The 15516-nt window shown below is 46.7% G+C and overlaps 1 protein-coding gene across 4 annotated transcripts in view; it reads right to left on the reverse strand.

Annotated features, from left to right (window-relative positions):
* Positions 1–15516, reverse strand: part of PLEKHA6 (pleckstrin homology domain containing A6) — a 214417-nt gene that overhangs the window by 72909 nt on the left and 125992 nt on the right. The window contains exon 1 of one of the 4 annotated variants that reach the window (XM_044004731.1): positions 5613–5856. The exons of the other annotated variants lie outside the window; for them this stretch is intronic. The gene's annotated coding sequence lies outside the window, so the exon portion shown is untranslated. Of the gene's footprint in view, positions 1–5612; positions 5857–15516 lie in introns of those variants that run through there. 4 annotated transcript variants of the gene reach the window in all.

The raw sequence follows: 15516 nt of genomic DNA on the forward strand, positions 1-15516 counted from the left end.
AGACCTCCTTACGCTAGTTTCTCTTACTCTGTTCCTTACTCTGGGGACAGGAGAGGAAACAGTCTTAGCCTCTAGCTATAACTTCCTGCTGACATCTTCCAAGCCATCTCCTGCCGGAGAGTTAGTTCCAGCTTCTTGCCATCCTCTATCATTCCAGTTTTCTTCTCCTGATGATCATAGACATGAACAGGGTCCCTCAGCTAAAAGGAGGCAATGGTAGCATGACCCACCTTGATTATCCAGTTCTGGTCTGGAGGCTAAATCTTGCCTCTTCAGAGAATGAGGCAACCCAGCTCTCAACTTCCAGACTTTGTGAAAGACCATTAAAACAAACTCTTTCCACTCCTTTAGTCAACAGATTTGATACTTGTGTCCTAGAGACAGAAGCAACCCCACCCTATCCAGGGAAAAGGAATTCTGCAGAATAAGTGTTTGGAACATAACAAAGCCAGAGTTGGCTGACCTTCCTTCTTTCTCTTCTCCAAGAAACTAGCAAAGCTCCTGGTTCCCAATCCTCCTCCTCCCCAGGTACAAGCTGTTCTCTACCTCAATTTCCCCACATGAATAGATTTCGAATAACATTCTCTTTTGCACCTCTTGACTATAATATATAATATGGCACAAGAAGTGAGTGCTTTATCTGGGTTGGGGCCTTATTCCGCCTGCTACACTAGAATCTCCTTGAGCCAAGGACTATGTCTTAGCTAAATTCTGTATCTCACCCTAAACCTAGGACAGTACTCTGCACGGTGTAGACACTTAATACATTTTTGTTGTTTGCATGTAAATGAAGGGACCAACAATAACCACTGTGGTACCAGTGGTAACAATGGTGCTAAATAAACGGCACCTTGCTTAAGCAGAGGACACAATGCCCTTGCCCATCTGTTCAAACAGCCATGTGGAGAAGGGAAAGGAGAGGGTATGTTCTCAAGAAGCCTAGAGCAAAGGGAAGAAAGGGAGGGAGGGAGGGAGGGGAAAGTAACACAGTAGAGACACACAGCCCTAGTAGAGGAGAAAGAATGCAAGATTTAAAATCAGAGCACTAGGTTCAAATCCAGCTTCTGCCTCTTACTATTGTACAATGCCTCTCTGAAGTTTCCCCAAACGTAAAATGAGGGGGCTGGGCTGAGATTCCCTGTTAGGTCCCTTCTCATTCTAGATCTATGATCCTATCATTTTTGGCCCCTGCACTAGAAAAGGCAACCAATGCCCATTTCACAGATAAGGAAGCTGAAATCTTAAACCACTAGGGTCGGAGACAGTCAGTCAGTCAGTCAACAAGAATGTACTTTATTTGGCACACAAGGGAATCAGTAAGAAGTGCAAGCTCTCACTGCTTCCTTCAGACCTCTGATGCTTGTCTAACCTGAGCTCCCTATCTCCTTGAAGGAAAAGAGTTAATGATTGGGGATCTTTTAAGTCCCTCTCCAGATAGAACATCTAGGGGCAGCTAGATGGCGCAGTGGATAGAGAACCAGCCCTGGAGTCAGGAGTACCTGAGTTCAAATCCGGCCTCAGACACTTAACACTTACTAGCTGTGTGACCCTGGGCAAGTCACTTAACCCCAGTTGCCTCACTAAAAAAAAAAACAACAGATAGAACATCTAGAAAACCCCCTCCTGCAGGAGTATCTGGAGTGGTGGAATGTTCACAGTGATCGAGAAGATGATCCCAGGGCAGTGTGATGGGACAAAGTGTATGGGGTCCCCGCTCCATGCACTGGACAGGTACCTGCTGTGTCATTTGGGCAGCCCCTCCGCTTTTAGACTTCCTTGTAGCACTCGAAGCCCACAGCCTTGTAGCATTCGGTAGATGCTTAATACATATTTGTGGATTGATGGCTTGTGAGAGATAGAAGGGGTGGAGAGGCTCTTGCCTTATATGGCCCATGCGCTTGCATTCAAGGGAGGGCTGTGTGCTCCCCTAGCTTCCCAGGCATCTCACTGAGAGATTGGACGGGCAGTTTCCATGGCCTCTGAGCCCCTCCTCTCCCCATCCCCCGCCCAGCCAGGCAGCCACGACCCTGATAAGACACTACAAAGGGGAGGCTTTGTCTGGGGAAGAGAAGGCCTCTGCTTCTCTGCAGTAGCCCAGCAGGGGGGTGGGGGGAGGGGGAAAGTAAGGTGTCAGACAAAGCTCTTATTCTAGAGATCCCACCCTCCCAGGCCTCTGCAAAAGGTCTGAGGGAAGGGAGAAGCAGACAGGGAGGCCTGGATACCTGTGGCCACCCCCCCATCTCTGTCCCAGGACAAACATTTTTAACTCTTTCACCTACTGCCCATATGACCTTGGGCAAGTCATTTGGCTTAGTCTCCGGGCCTCCATTTCTTCCTTTATAAAATGAGGGGTTTGGATTAGACAACCTCTAAGTTTCCTTCCCACTCTATAAATGTGATCCTACGGTACTTTCCCTATCCCACCTGGAAAAGGGCCTGCCTTACGGGCTGGGAACAGGGGAGATGGGTTGATCACAGATTCAACAGCGGGAAATTTTAAATCTTTCCTAACAAGAAAGAAGTTCCTGGAGCTTCCCATGTAGTCAAGGGGGGCTTGTCTGCCAAGGGCTTAAAACGGCAGGAAACCCCCCCCCATTTCAGTGACAAGGAGGCCCCTTTGGGGCCAGAGAAAGGATGGGGCCAGAAACACCCTGCCTGTGGGTGGGATCCAGGCTGAGGAGCCTGACAGAAAGAGCCCCAGTGTGCCCTGTTTTAGCTCTTCATTCTTCCATTGGTAAAGTGGGAACACACTTCTTCTGGTCCCACTGCAACTGCCAGGGATAGAAAATGAGGTCCAAAAAGAAAGGGGAGATTTTGGAAAGGGAGCTGCAATAGGATTATAGGCAACTCTCCGGAAACAGGCCGTTCTGGGCGGCTTCCTTGTCCGCTGTAACTGATCAGGAATGATGGAATTTAGAGTCCAGAGGGCCCTGGGAGAGTTTGTCCAATCCCCTGAAAGTCCAAGGAAAGGTAACTTGGCTTAGTCACTCTCGTAGTAAATGACAGAGACAGGACTCCAATCCAGAAGCTCTTTCCTCCTCACCATCCTGGACTTCAAACTACTTTTTATTGTCAGCCCAATAAGAAAAACAACAAAAGGAGGGAAATCTTTTGCCATGGAAGGCCTAATTGAAATTATTTTGCATAACCCACAGTCTGGGACTATTATTCCACTATCTGGTTGTCATTATCAATTGCTCAAAAGAAAGCAGGTCCAGGGCAGGCCTGGAGGAAAGTAATACAGAGGCAAATAAATGGGAGGAAGCTCAGGATGGATGGTGAGTAGAAGAGAGGAGGAAGTGAGCAGAAGCCGTTCAGAGACATGGGAGACAAGTTCTTCCCTCCTCTCACTGGGTTACTATTGAATTCGAGGTCAAGTGGGGAGGGCAGCTAGAGGCTCACTTGATAAGAGTGCTAGACCTGAAGTCAGGAAGACTCATCACCTGAGTTCAAATCCAGCCTCAGATACTTCCTAGCTGTGTGGCTCTGGACAAGTCACGTCACCTCTATTTGCCTCAGTTTCCATAATTGTAAAATGGGGATAGTAATAGCACCTACCTCCAAGGGTTGTTTTGAGGATCAAAGGAGATAATCATTGTAAAGCATTTAGTACAATGCCCACCTGGCACATGTTAAATGTCATATAAATGTTTGTTGTTATTTTATTCTTATTGTTATTATGAAGTGGCTTTTGAACTGAGCCTTGAAGGATTTTAAGTGGAGCTTATGCATTCCAAGCATGGGGAACTACCTGAGAAGACAGTGCAAGAAGTATCAATGCTGCCCCCACCTCCAGGGACAACAGGGGTCACTGCTCCCTTCTTCACCAGCCCCTCCTCCCCTCAGTTGATCACGAGAAACCAGCCTGGCCCCAAACAAACAGCATGTGACCCAAGAGGGCACAAGGCTGCCCAGAATGCCCATGGGTGATTCTGGCCAATGGGAGCAAGAGAAGAAAAAAGAAGAAAAAGAGGAAATCACCCATGTTGGAGGTTTAGGCAAGAAGACGATGTTTGTGGAACAAAAGCAACACATCCCCAGGCACCCAGGGCCAGAAAGAGAGCAGTCTAATGGACCTTGCCCCAGCCCCAAGAGACCCAGATGGAGCAGGGGATGTGGTGCTCCTAGTGTGGCTGGCCCAGGTGGGCCTGTTCCCACAGATCCTGCTATGCAGTAGCCAGGGATGACCAGACTATATGCCCCAACCAGCAACAGCCTAGCTGACAGGTGAGTCAGCTTCCAGCTGCTGCAGTCGCTGCCCATCTCAGAGTGGCTGTGGTCTGACTGCCCCTATCATCCCAGCGTGGGGAAGAACAGTCCTGTTGGCAAGGTTTGAGGGAGGTGCCAACTATCACAGTGGGGTTCAGGCCAGACGCTCCCCCAAAATGTTTGAGAGCCTGTTCCCACCTCAGAGCCAGCCTCCTCATGGCATAAGCTCCCAACCAAGATCATCCCTGACACAATGACCTCTTAAGAGAGTAGGAGAGAAGGGTGCTTAGGCAAGGAGACAGGACAATCATCGAGGAGATGGGATGGGTGATAGCAATATTCTCTCCTTCTCGCAAAGTTCAGAGAAAGGCTCTCATCTTCACATTATCCCATCATTCATTCTACTTCCTTCCCCAAGGAGGGACAGAGGGGCAAACAGGATTGAAGCCAAGAGAGGAACAAGTCAATGGTTCTGTCCTCCACACTGTTCAGTATTGTTTCACACATGCGACCTTCTGCTGAGTGAAGCAGCTCATAAAACTCCTAACAAAGAATGAAGCTGCTCCCATCCTCCCCTGGGCTGCTTAGGCCAGTATATATGTCTTAGTAGAAAGATCCTGGGGTATAGGCAGGGATCTCTTTCTCTGTCTCTGTCTGTCTGTCTGTCTGTCTGTCTGTCTCTGTCTCTCTGTTTCTCTCTGTCTCTCTTCTTGATCTCACTCTCTCACTAACACTCATTCATTTTCTCTCTCTCTCTCTCTCTCTCTCTCTCTCTCTCTCTCTCTCTCTCTCTCTCTCTCTCTCTCTCTCTCTCCATGTTCAGTCAGGTCTCTCCATGGTAAGTTATCGGGCTCTCTTTCTTTTGGCTGGGCTCACCCTACTAATTCACACCTGTCCCACAAAGGGAAAAGGGAGCAGAGGAGACAGTAGCTTTCCTAACTTCCCTTGTACTGCCCCCCATCAAAAACCTTTTAGCCACATGAGAGGCTTAATTCCTGCTAATTCCCTCCCATCTGGGGGCCAATGCCCCCATCACCCAGCAAGGTGCCCCTCTATCTAACCCTATCCCAAGCCTACCCTCTCCCTCTCTGTAGACAATGGCTGAGAAGGGGGTAAGGAAGGTGGCTCCAGCTTCGTATGCAGTGTAGCCACTCAGACCATTGTCTCTGTTTTAGGACAGATATGTGGGGCTCCATCCACCCCTCTGCCTAAAATACATGTGGGCAATGACATCTCTTAACTTTATCTTAAAATTAAAAAACAGAAAGGGCTGAGGATTTGCGCCCTGTCACAATAAAAGAAAAGGCTCATCAAGCATTGTCACATCCCGCATCCCCTCCCTGTACTCCTGTAGAGCACACACAAGCGAACGGCAGCAGACACAGAGACATTCACTCACCCACCGGCTCTCGAGAGTCCCCTCTCTGCATCTTCTAGTCCTGACTTCTTCCACTCCGGGAACAGAGAAAAGGCTTTCCTTTTAATACTGGCCAGGTCCCTGATGGGTAGCAATCATTAACAGCCACACATGCTGGCAGACAGGCCTTAATGCTTTAACCCCTTGAATGCTGCTGGGATGGCTTGGTTTCTGCCACTGAGCAGCCCTTTGCTCTCAGGAGCTCCAGAGATAGGTAGCTCCCACCTTGATGCCGTCTACCTGAGTAATTCTGCAACCTCCCATGTGGAGAGGGAGAGTCTCCTAGTCCCACCCAGGTCTCCCCACAGGATTGGGTGAAGAGATACAACCTGAGGCAGCCGGCCCTGGCGTTGTGCCCAATTGGGTGAGCCCACATTATGAAATATTTGCCCAGAGGGCCAATGAAAGAGAAGAGATCTGGGGAGTGGATATTTTTATTTATGGCAGGGGGAGGCAGATATGGTCACAGCATCACTGAGTCTGGTTAGATCAGGGAGCAGAGGGGAAGAATGGCCAGGGAGATGAGCATACACCTTCTTTTTCACCTTCACCTTTACCCCTCTCCCTACCCTCTTTCCTGGGCTGGCATAGTAATCCCTTCCTTCTAGACTTCCCCACTGACTAGCTCAGATTACTTCTGCCAGCCACAGCATCAAAAAGCCTGGCTGAATCTCCTCATCTGGGATCTCCCTGTCCCAGCCAGGAGTCTGAAGAACACAACCTGCCGCGATGGAAATCAGAAAAGGGGTGGCCACTCATGCACACGTTATGTGCTTCTGCATAAGGAATCAGACCCCAGGTATGCTTTATTATGTGTCAAAGGAGACATCACTTTGAAATCTTTTAGAAAGAGACAGATGGAGGGTGGGCAAGCACTGGACAGAGTCAAACACCCCCTCTATTTCTTTAAAAATAGGCAATGGATTTTTGGGAAGTCTAAATGAAGACAAGGACTATCTACAGGCATGATGAATGCAAATATATTTAGATTTATTCAAATGAACTGAGCAAGGTTTTCCCGGAGCCTGTCATTTCCATTAAGATTTAAGGGACAACCAAAGCTCCAGTGTTGAATCAGAACATCTTCCCATGAGTTAAAGATAGCAATCCTTCCTCTCCCCATCTCTGGGACTATAGTCTATATCACCCTTCATTATCAGTTCTCCTTCTACAGCCAAACCTGTTTCAACACAATACTGCCTGATGAAGTACAGAGCCCACAGAGTAAGTCCCCTCATGGCCCCTGGGTCCTATTCATCCACCAACAGTTTTAACCAGAGGGACCAGAGCTGAACTCTCCTCAGGTGAGGTGGCTTTATCTTATCTCTGCCTGGGTCCTTTCCCAAACCTCAAACTAACTCTGGTCTCTTAAAAGGACTGCACCCAATTCCCCCCTGCTCATTCAGCCCCCCAGGCATCTTAGAGAACTGGGGGGTGGGAGGAGAGATGACTCTTTTTTTATAAAGTAGAGAAGGGTGGAAGGATCTGGATGATGATCCTCCTCTGTTCCTCCTTACTAATAACTCACAACTAGGGCCTGGTATCACTCTATTACAAAAAGAAAAAGAGAAAAGAGATTCTACATGCTCCTTTTCAATGAGTCCCATTCATTATGTGAAAATGCATAGCGATTCTTTTCCTTGACTCATCTCTGCCACCAAAGTCTTGGTTCCTTTCTTCAAAATGCTTCTAGCGGGGTAGCTAGGTGGCAAGGTGGATAAACACCAGCCCTGGATTCAGGAGGACCTGAGTTCAAATCTGGCTTCAGACACTTGACACTTACTAGCTGTGTGACCCTGGGCAAGTCACTTAACCCCCATTGCCCTAAAATAAAAATAAAAAAGTATACTCTTAAAAAAAAAGAAAGAAAAGAAACAAAATGCTTCTAGCACCCATACTGTATTGATTTGGGTTAAAGAAAATGACTAGTTGGGCTCCACCTAGAGGCCTGGCTTAGACAGCAGCCATGTCTCACCCATGATAGGAGAGTGGAAAAAGGACCTGTTGGATTCACTGGACTGGAGCACAAGCCTTTCCCAGGGGGCAAACATGTTGTTATTTAGTCATTTTCAGTGGTGTTTGACTCTTTGTGACCCCATTTTTCTTTTTTTTTTTTTTTGGTGAGGCAATTGGGGTTAAGTGACTTGCCCGGGGTCACACAGCTAGTAAGTGTGTAAAGTGTCTGAGGCCGGATTTGAACTCAGGTCCTCCTGAATCCAGGGCCGGTGCTCTATCCACTGCGCCACCTAGCTGCCCCTCGTGACCCCATTTTTCTTGGCAAAGATACTGGAGTGGTTTGCCATTTCCTTTTACAGCTCATTTTACACATGAGGAAACTGAGGCCAACAGGATTAATTGATTTGCCCAGGTTTCCACAGCTAGTTAAGTGTCAGATTGAATCTGAACTCAGGTCTTCCTGACTCCAGGCCCAGTGCCCTATCCACTGAGCACCTAACTGGCCCTGGCAAACTTGAGGATAACCAAAGTGATGATGACCAATGTGAGGTTTCAGATGCTCTACTGCCTTTTATTTCAGAGGCCATGGAAATAATGCTTATAGAGTCCAAGGACCTAGATTCAAATCCCATTTATGATGCTTACAAACTGTGTGACTTTAGACAGATCCCTTGACCTCTCTGGGTCTCAGAGCTCCCTTCTAGCTCTAACCTCTGATCCTAATATCTGCATGGGCTATAAATAAGTTTATGCTTAACTTGTGAGTTTAGATCAGATAACATAACTCTTTCAGTATGATCCCTGCTTGGTGCTATTTCCTTCTGTTGCTCAAGCCCTTCCCCATAACTGTATTCTGGCTCCTCTTCTAAGGCCAGTGGATGCTGTGCTGGTGACTAGCACACTAGGCTGAGACTTCTGGACTAGAACCATCAGCAGAGCCAAGAAAGAGTAGGGGGTGGGAGGAAGGGAAATAGAGGAAAAGATTGATGAACAAAGGGGAGGATCTAAGGTTGGAGAAATATCAACCAAAAGAATGACAGTGGAAAGATAGTGGCAGAGCTATTGAGGAAAAGGGCTTCCAAAAACCTAATTAGGTCCTTCACTTTGAAGGAAGCACACATTCAGAAGAAAAAATCCCCAAACCCCAATCCCAAGGCAGGAAGTCTGGTGGGTGCGGTAGCAGCTGGATGCTGTTAGTGAGCTCCTGAATGTGGACCCAACTCAGTCTGACCCGCCTTACCCTACCCCCTTCTTCTCTCCCCCATCCCCACTGCAAGAGTAGCATATGGCTGGGAGCCCAGCCACATTCACCCGGGTCTGCAGGACAAGGAAGGGGCAGAAAGGGAACCCGCCCTAGAGGGTGGGGAAAACTTTGGAGATGATCAAAGAAGAGGCAGAGGGAGACAGAGAGACACAGAGAGATAGAAAGAGAAAGAAAGAAAGAGAAGAAAGGAGAGAAAAGGGGAGAAAGAAGGAGAGAGAAAGGGAGAAAAAGAGAGACATTAAGCCTGATCTGTCTCCCTCCAGTCTAGCACCATGCCACTCCCCGATACCCCCACCCCCTCCCTGGCAGCCCAAAAAGGCAGGCTTCTAAAGTATTACCCCGGGGGTAAAGTGTTAGCCTGCTAAGTGGGGTTTCCCCCACAAAAGCAAGAACATACCCAAAACTCTCCAAGTTTTTCCTCACGCTCCTTCAGGAAACCTTCTCTGACTCCATGGAAGATGCATGACCATTTCTCTACATAGACAATCCACGTGATTTGTCTCTGTCTCTTCCCTCCCCACCCCCCCTTCAAAGTGCTCTATAATCAGTTCCTAGGATCACAGATATAGGCCTCAGAGGGTTCTCAGAGGCCACCTAGCCCAACCCTTTCATTTTACTGGGGCTCCAGGGAAGTTAAGCATTATGGTTACCAGAATTCATTTACAGGGTATTTGTTTGCATTCAACTTTGGGTGCAAACCCCAAAGAAGCAGAGGTCAAGTCTACTGCCTTGGCACAGCCACCGGCAGAATGGAGAACCACATAAAGATAAGTCCTCATATATAAGGGTGATGTTGAGGAATTCAGATCTCCAAAACGTAGAATGTGGCCTCTAACCACCTGCCTAAGGTCAGTCTCCATTTTAAGGAAATGCCTTGGAGCTGTCTCCTGTGTAAGTAGCATAATGCACTCTCTGGGAAGTTAAGCCAGGGTGAGGGTTGCAGGTAAGAGAGAATCCTTCCATGGACTGAGTAGAGAAGAGTCTTTTCTGTCTCTTCTCACCTCACATTTAAAGTCAAAGCCCAAGTAAGGCACCCAAGCCCTTATCAAGCCCTGGGCCTAGGGGAACTGAGTTCTCCAGACACGGTTCCTGTCATGTAGCAAGAGATGGTGTGGCTCAGTTACATGAGGACTGGACTTGTCATCAAGAGACGTGGGTTAAAATCCAGACTCTGCAACTCTGCAGACTCTGCATTTACTAAGCAACCTTGGGTAAGTCTACTGTGATCTGGATCCAAGTTTCCTCATCTGTACTATGCGGGCAACCATCTTTGCATTGGAGGAAAGCACTTTAAAGCTCTACGGAAATGTGAGTTACCGTCATCATTAACCAACGGCTAAAACGAATGAAGTATGGGGCATGTCTAATTACAAATCTGGAGAGGTCAGGAAAGGCTTTGTAGAAGAGCTCACACTTCAGTTGGGCTTTAAAGGGTGAATGGAAAGAAGGTGAGGATAGGGAAGGCAGAAGGTAGAGAGGGGGTTTAGCCTACTGCATAGAAAATGCTGTGACCAAAGGCTTAGAGAAATGGTCTATGTCTGTCTTAGAACCATGCTTCTTAAAGTGCGGGTCAGTGGGTAACTGAATGCAGGGGTTGAGAAAAATCTGGCAACAGTAAAAGATTATGCATACCTATTTTATATAACTATGTACCCAGGATAGAGTAAAAATTTCTCAGGCTAAAAGGGGTTGAGTAGAAAAAGTTTAAGACGACCTGACTCAGAAGAAGGCAAAAACAAAATAATCCCTGCCCTTAGGAAGCTTGCATTCCAAAGAATCAGAAAGTGAGTTGGGCTCTGGGTTTAATACCATGGGGAAAAGTCCAGTTTGGAGCATAGCACATGGACAGGGGAGAGATAGGAGATCAGGGAGAAAAAGGAAGGTTGGTGCTAGACTGTGAAAGACCATGAATGCTAGACTAAGGAGTCTCAACTTACTCCCAAGTATGTAGAATATTGGGTTTGGAACAGAGAAGGGAGTAACATGATTAAATCTATGCATAAGAAGGCAGTTAAGTAGTACAGTAGAGAGGTGCCAAACACCCAACAGCCCCAAAATTCCTGGTGCTGGAATCAAATTAAAATATAATGGGGGCAGCTAGGTGGCACAGTGGATAGAGCATTGGCCCTGGAGTCAGGAGGACCTGAATTCAAATCCAGCATCAGATACTTGACACTTACTAGCTGTGTGACCCTGGGCAAGTCACTTAACCTCAACTGCCTCATTAAAAAAAAAAAAATATATATATATATATATATATATATATATAATGGGGGTAGGCAGCTAGGTAGCGAAATGGATAAAGCACCAGCCCTGGATTCAGGAGGACCTGAGTTCAAATCTGACCTCAGACACTTGACCGTTACAAGCTATGTGACCCCGGGCAAGTCACTTAACCCTCATTGCCCCGCAAAAAAAACCCAAAAACACCCCAAAAACAACAAAAACAACAAAAACCAAAACAATCTCTCTCTCTCTCTCTCTCTCTCTCTCTATATATATATATATATATATATATATATATAAATTGGGAAATATTTAAAAATACAATAGAATGTAGATAATGCTAATATGTGGTTTTCTAATTCAATATGAAGCCCATAGGGATCCTTATGTAGGGTTTAATGACCCCCATTTCTATTTAATTTTGATAGCACCAGTGTAGTAAAGAAGACCATGGACTTGAAAGTAGGAAGACTTGAATTCAAATCCTGTCTCCGACACTTATTAGCTCTGTGACCCTGGACAAGTCACTTAATGTGAATTTCCCTCAGTTTCCTCATCTATAAAATGGAAATAATAACACCTACCCTCCCAAGGTGGTAGACTAAGAATCAAATATATGCAACATGAAATGTTAGCTTTTATTAGTTATTAGAAACTCTGGCTTAGAGAGAAAAGAGTAGGAGCAGCAAGTCCTCTTAGGAGGCAATTGCAATAAATCTACAAGAATTGGTAACAGAAAGTCACTATATATAAAATCAGATCTGTCATCTAGATGTCTCCACCCTATGTTCTAAGGCTCAGGGAAGGCCCACACCCATGAAAAAGAAAACAAACCAACGAAGGGAATCCAGAGGGGCGAAGAAAGATCAGGGTGGGTGCCAGGATAAATAGAAATTGGGAGTAAGGATGATTTCCCACTCCTCAGGCAACCAGCCACTGGACAGACCACCCTGCCTAGACTTCAGTCCTTCTTGGTCAAAGGCAGAAAGGCAAATCTACAGGTCCGGTCAAGGCAATTTTATGCCTATAAGTAGAAAGTCTAAAAGCTGACAATTTCGCGCGCGCGTGTGCATGCACGCGCATGTGTGTGTGTGTGTGTGTGTATGAATGAGGATGTACATAGTATAGAGTGAGTGTATCTGAATGTGTGTGCGTGTGAGTGTATGTAAATAATGGAGGAATAGAATGTGGTCACACAGTGTGGGTTTGGAGGGGCAGGGAGGGAAGGAAGCAGAGAGATTGTACTGAAATGCAGTGGGAAGGGACAATTAGGTGGCACAGTGGATGGAGCACAGGCCCTGGAGTCAGGAGGACCTGAATTCAAATTCGCCCTCAGACACTTAACACTTACTAGCTGTGTGACCCTGGGCAAGCCAATTGCCTCACCAAAAAGAGAAAAAAGGGGGAAAAAAAAGAAATTCCGTGGGAAAGTATATATGATGGTAGACAAGTGTATGGTTATACGCCTCTGCTTGTTGGTAAACTCATGGATGTACATGTGTGCACTGTCATATGTGTGAGCACCCGCATGCTGACCTCAGCACCATTTCTCCTTCTCTGATCCCTGCACTCTTGGCTAAGAGAGTTATTTTCTAGAGGGAGGAAGAGTTCAGATCTCTTCTCCTCTCAGGGCAGTGGCTCCACTGCCTGTTCCCTTGGAAGGAACTGCTGAGTTTCAGCCCCACCTTGTCCCATCAAACAGCCAGAAAGGGGTACGAAAATTCACTCACTCACTCCACACACACACACACACACACACACACACACACACACACACACACACCCCTGGCTCCCTGGTTCCTTGCATTCCAGCCCTACAACCAGAATTTGACCTTCTCCAGAGTATAGCTACAGATGTGTGTGCTGTTACAGGAATAGACAAAATTCAAGGTCTGTCTGAGATTTCTCTTCCTGACACTCTCCACCCCCACCCCCACCATACACACACACACACACACACACACACACACACACACAGAGGCTATGAGATTGGAAGGAAGCTCTCTCTGGAGGCTTGATCTTGCACCCATCTCCCCAGGTACACCTCTACAAACCTTCCCCTCCCCTACCTCCCACCCCACCCAGAGTCAGACTGTACCTACTTCCTGTTTTCCTCCCACCCCCAGTGGCATAACTAGCCCTATTCTTCCTAGGAATATGCTTATGGCTCTATTGAGGGGGAGGACTGAATGGAGGGAAAGGCTTGGAGGGAAGAGAGTAGAGAGAAAGATTTGGTAGATGAGGGAGAGACAAAGATAAATAATAGAAAGTCAGAAAGATGTTCCAAGCTCCCTAAAATATTCAACAGGCCCAGCAGGGGCGCATGCTATCTAAGGACCCTTCACCTCCTGATTGGCTCGATGTAAGAACATATCTTGCCTATGTGAATGCTGAATATATATCTTGCCCATCAAATATTCTCAGTGCTGTGACAGGAGGAAATTTCAATTATTCAACAAACATTTATAGGATGCCTCCCACAAGCTGAACACTGTGCTAGGTACCATGGGGGATGCAGAAAAGATAGTTGCTCACTTCCACCTACTGACTTCCCCTACTTCCTTTAAGACTCAGTTCAAATCCCATGTTTTGTAAGAGGCCTTTCCAGATCAAGCCTGTCCTTCTCCCACCCCACCCCAGTGTCCTCCCTCTGAGAAAAGCTTCCATCCACTCTGAATATAGCTTGAATAGACCTAGTTGTTCTCTCGTGTTTTCTCCGCCATTAGAATGAGCTCCTTGTGAGCAGGGACCAACCATGCTGTTGCCTTTTTTGTATCACCAGCACTTAGAATAATGCCTGGCACATAGTAAGCATTTAATTAATGCATGTTGACTGACTGACTGTCCCCAAGGAGCTAATAATGGGAGGTGGCAATGGGAAAGGAAGGTGTTTTTTGCCCATTTCTCTAGATTCACCTGGGATACAACTGTTCTGTTCTGAAACCAGGGGGGATAAGGGAAGCAAGACAATCTAAGCTCTCCCTTTTGGTGCTTAGTTATCCAGCAGTTTGTAGACTATGTGGGCCCTTTAGCTCCTCCCCAATGCTGCCCATGGGTGGGCCAAGATAATAAGAAGCCCTGAACCCCAAGCCCCTCTGTTTGACCAAGCACAAACCACCCTGGCCAAAGGTTTGGTGCCAAAGATGATTAAGTGAGGCTAAGGGATTGATTCTTTCCGGTCTTCTTTTGTCCAGGCTTTCCCAGGGTCCATCCGCTGGGGCAATAAAGAGATGGCCCTAGATTTGACTAGCACAATTGTTACTGGTACACTTCAGCCCCGCCCAGTGGAGATGGATAGAGGGCATGGAGGGCCAGGTCCTCCTTTAACCCAACCCCATCCCCCAGTCTCCAAGTTTTCTTGAGCCATCTACCTTTGCTCACAGGCAGGTCAGGGATAACCCTAGTCAGGCAAAGTTTGCTATGAAGAAAGACCAGTCTGAAGGGCTGGTCTAGTTAGCATCACTTCAGGCAGGCAAGGGCACTGCTCCTCTTTGAAGTTTACTTGGGTGGAAGTGAAGTTGAGGACAGCAATTGATCCCAGTGGCTCCCAGTCAAAGATTTTTGATGCTGGTTGAAAATGAAGGAATAAGAAAAATTTCTTAGCTATCAGGCATTGGACACTAGAATGAGAGAAGGATGGAGGGAGGGAGGGGAGGGGGGAGGGGGAGAGGGAGAAGGAGAGGGAGGGAGGGAGGGGAGAGAGAGAGAGAGAGAGAGAGAGAGAGAGAGAGAGAGAGAGAGAGAGAGAGAGAGAGAGAGAGAGAGAAATTGAGAGATTAAAGTATACCTTCTTCTAGAGAGCATTGAATGCAAGAGGAACTCCTGACATGAATTAGGGGCATTATTTCCTTGAAGCAGAGGGAAAAATGAGATGACCTCCAGAGTTCTCAATCCTATATCTAAACTTAGAAGGGATGTGGGATCTGGAGTTATGGGATGTCAGTTCAAATCTTGGCTTCTATATAACTGTATGATCTAGGACAAATTACTTGACCTCTCTTAAGCATCAGTTCCTTCACTGTACAGTTCAGGGATTCTTCCCCTGGAGTCCGTGAACTTTTAAAAAAGTGTTTTGATCATTCTATTTCAATAACACTGGTTTCCTTTGTAATTCTATGTATTTTATGCATTTGAAAACATTATTGTGAAGCAGGGTCCACAGGCTTCACCAGACCCCCAAAGGGGACCACAATATAAAAATGTTTTAAAATAGTTTAAAGTCTTTTCTGGCCCTAAGATTCTATTTACCAGCTAAACCAGAGATAAGGAGGAAGTCTGCCAAAGGAAGGTAGTGAAAGATACTGAATAGAGTTGTTCTAGTTTGGACACAGCTAAGTGGTACTCCTGAATCAGGAGTCAGGAAGACCCAAGTTCAAATTTGACTAGTTGTATGACCCTGGGTAAGTCACTTCACTTCTGTCTGCCTTAATTTCCTCATCTGTAA

Source organism: Dromiciops gliroides, chromosome 4 (genome assembly GCF_019393635.1).
Source record: "Dromiciops gliroides isolate mDroGli1 chromosome 4, mDroGli1.pri, whole genome shotgun sequence".
NCBI classification, from domain to species: Eukaryota; Metazoa; Chordata; class Mammalia; order Microbiotheria; family Microbiotheriidae; genus Dromiciops; species Dromiciops gliroides.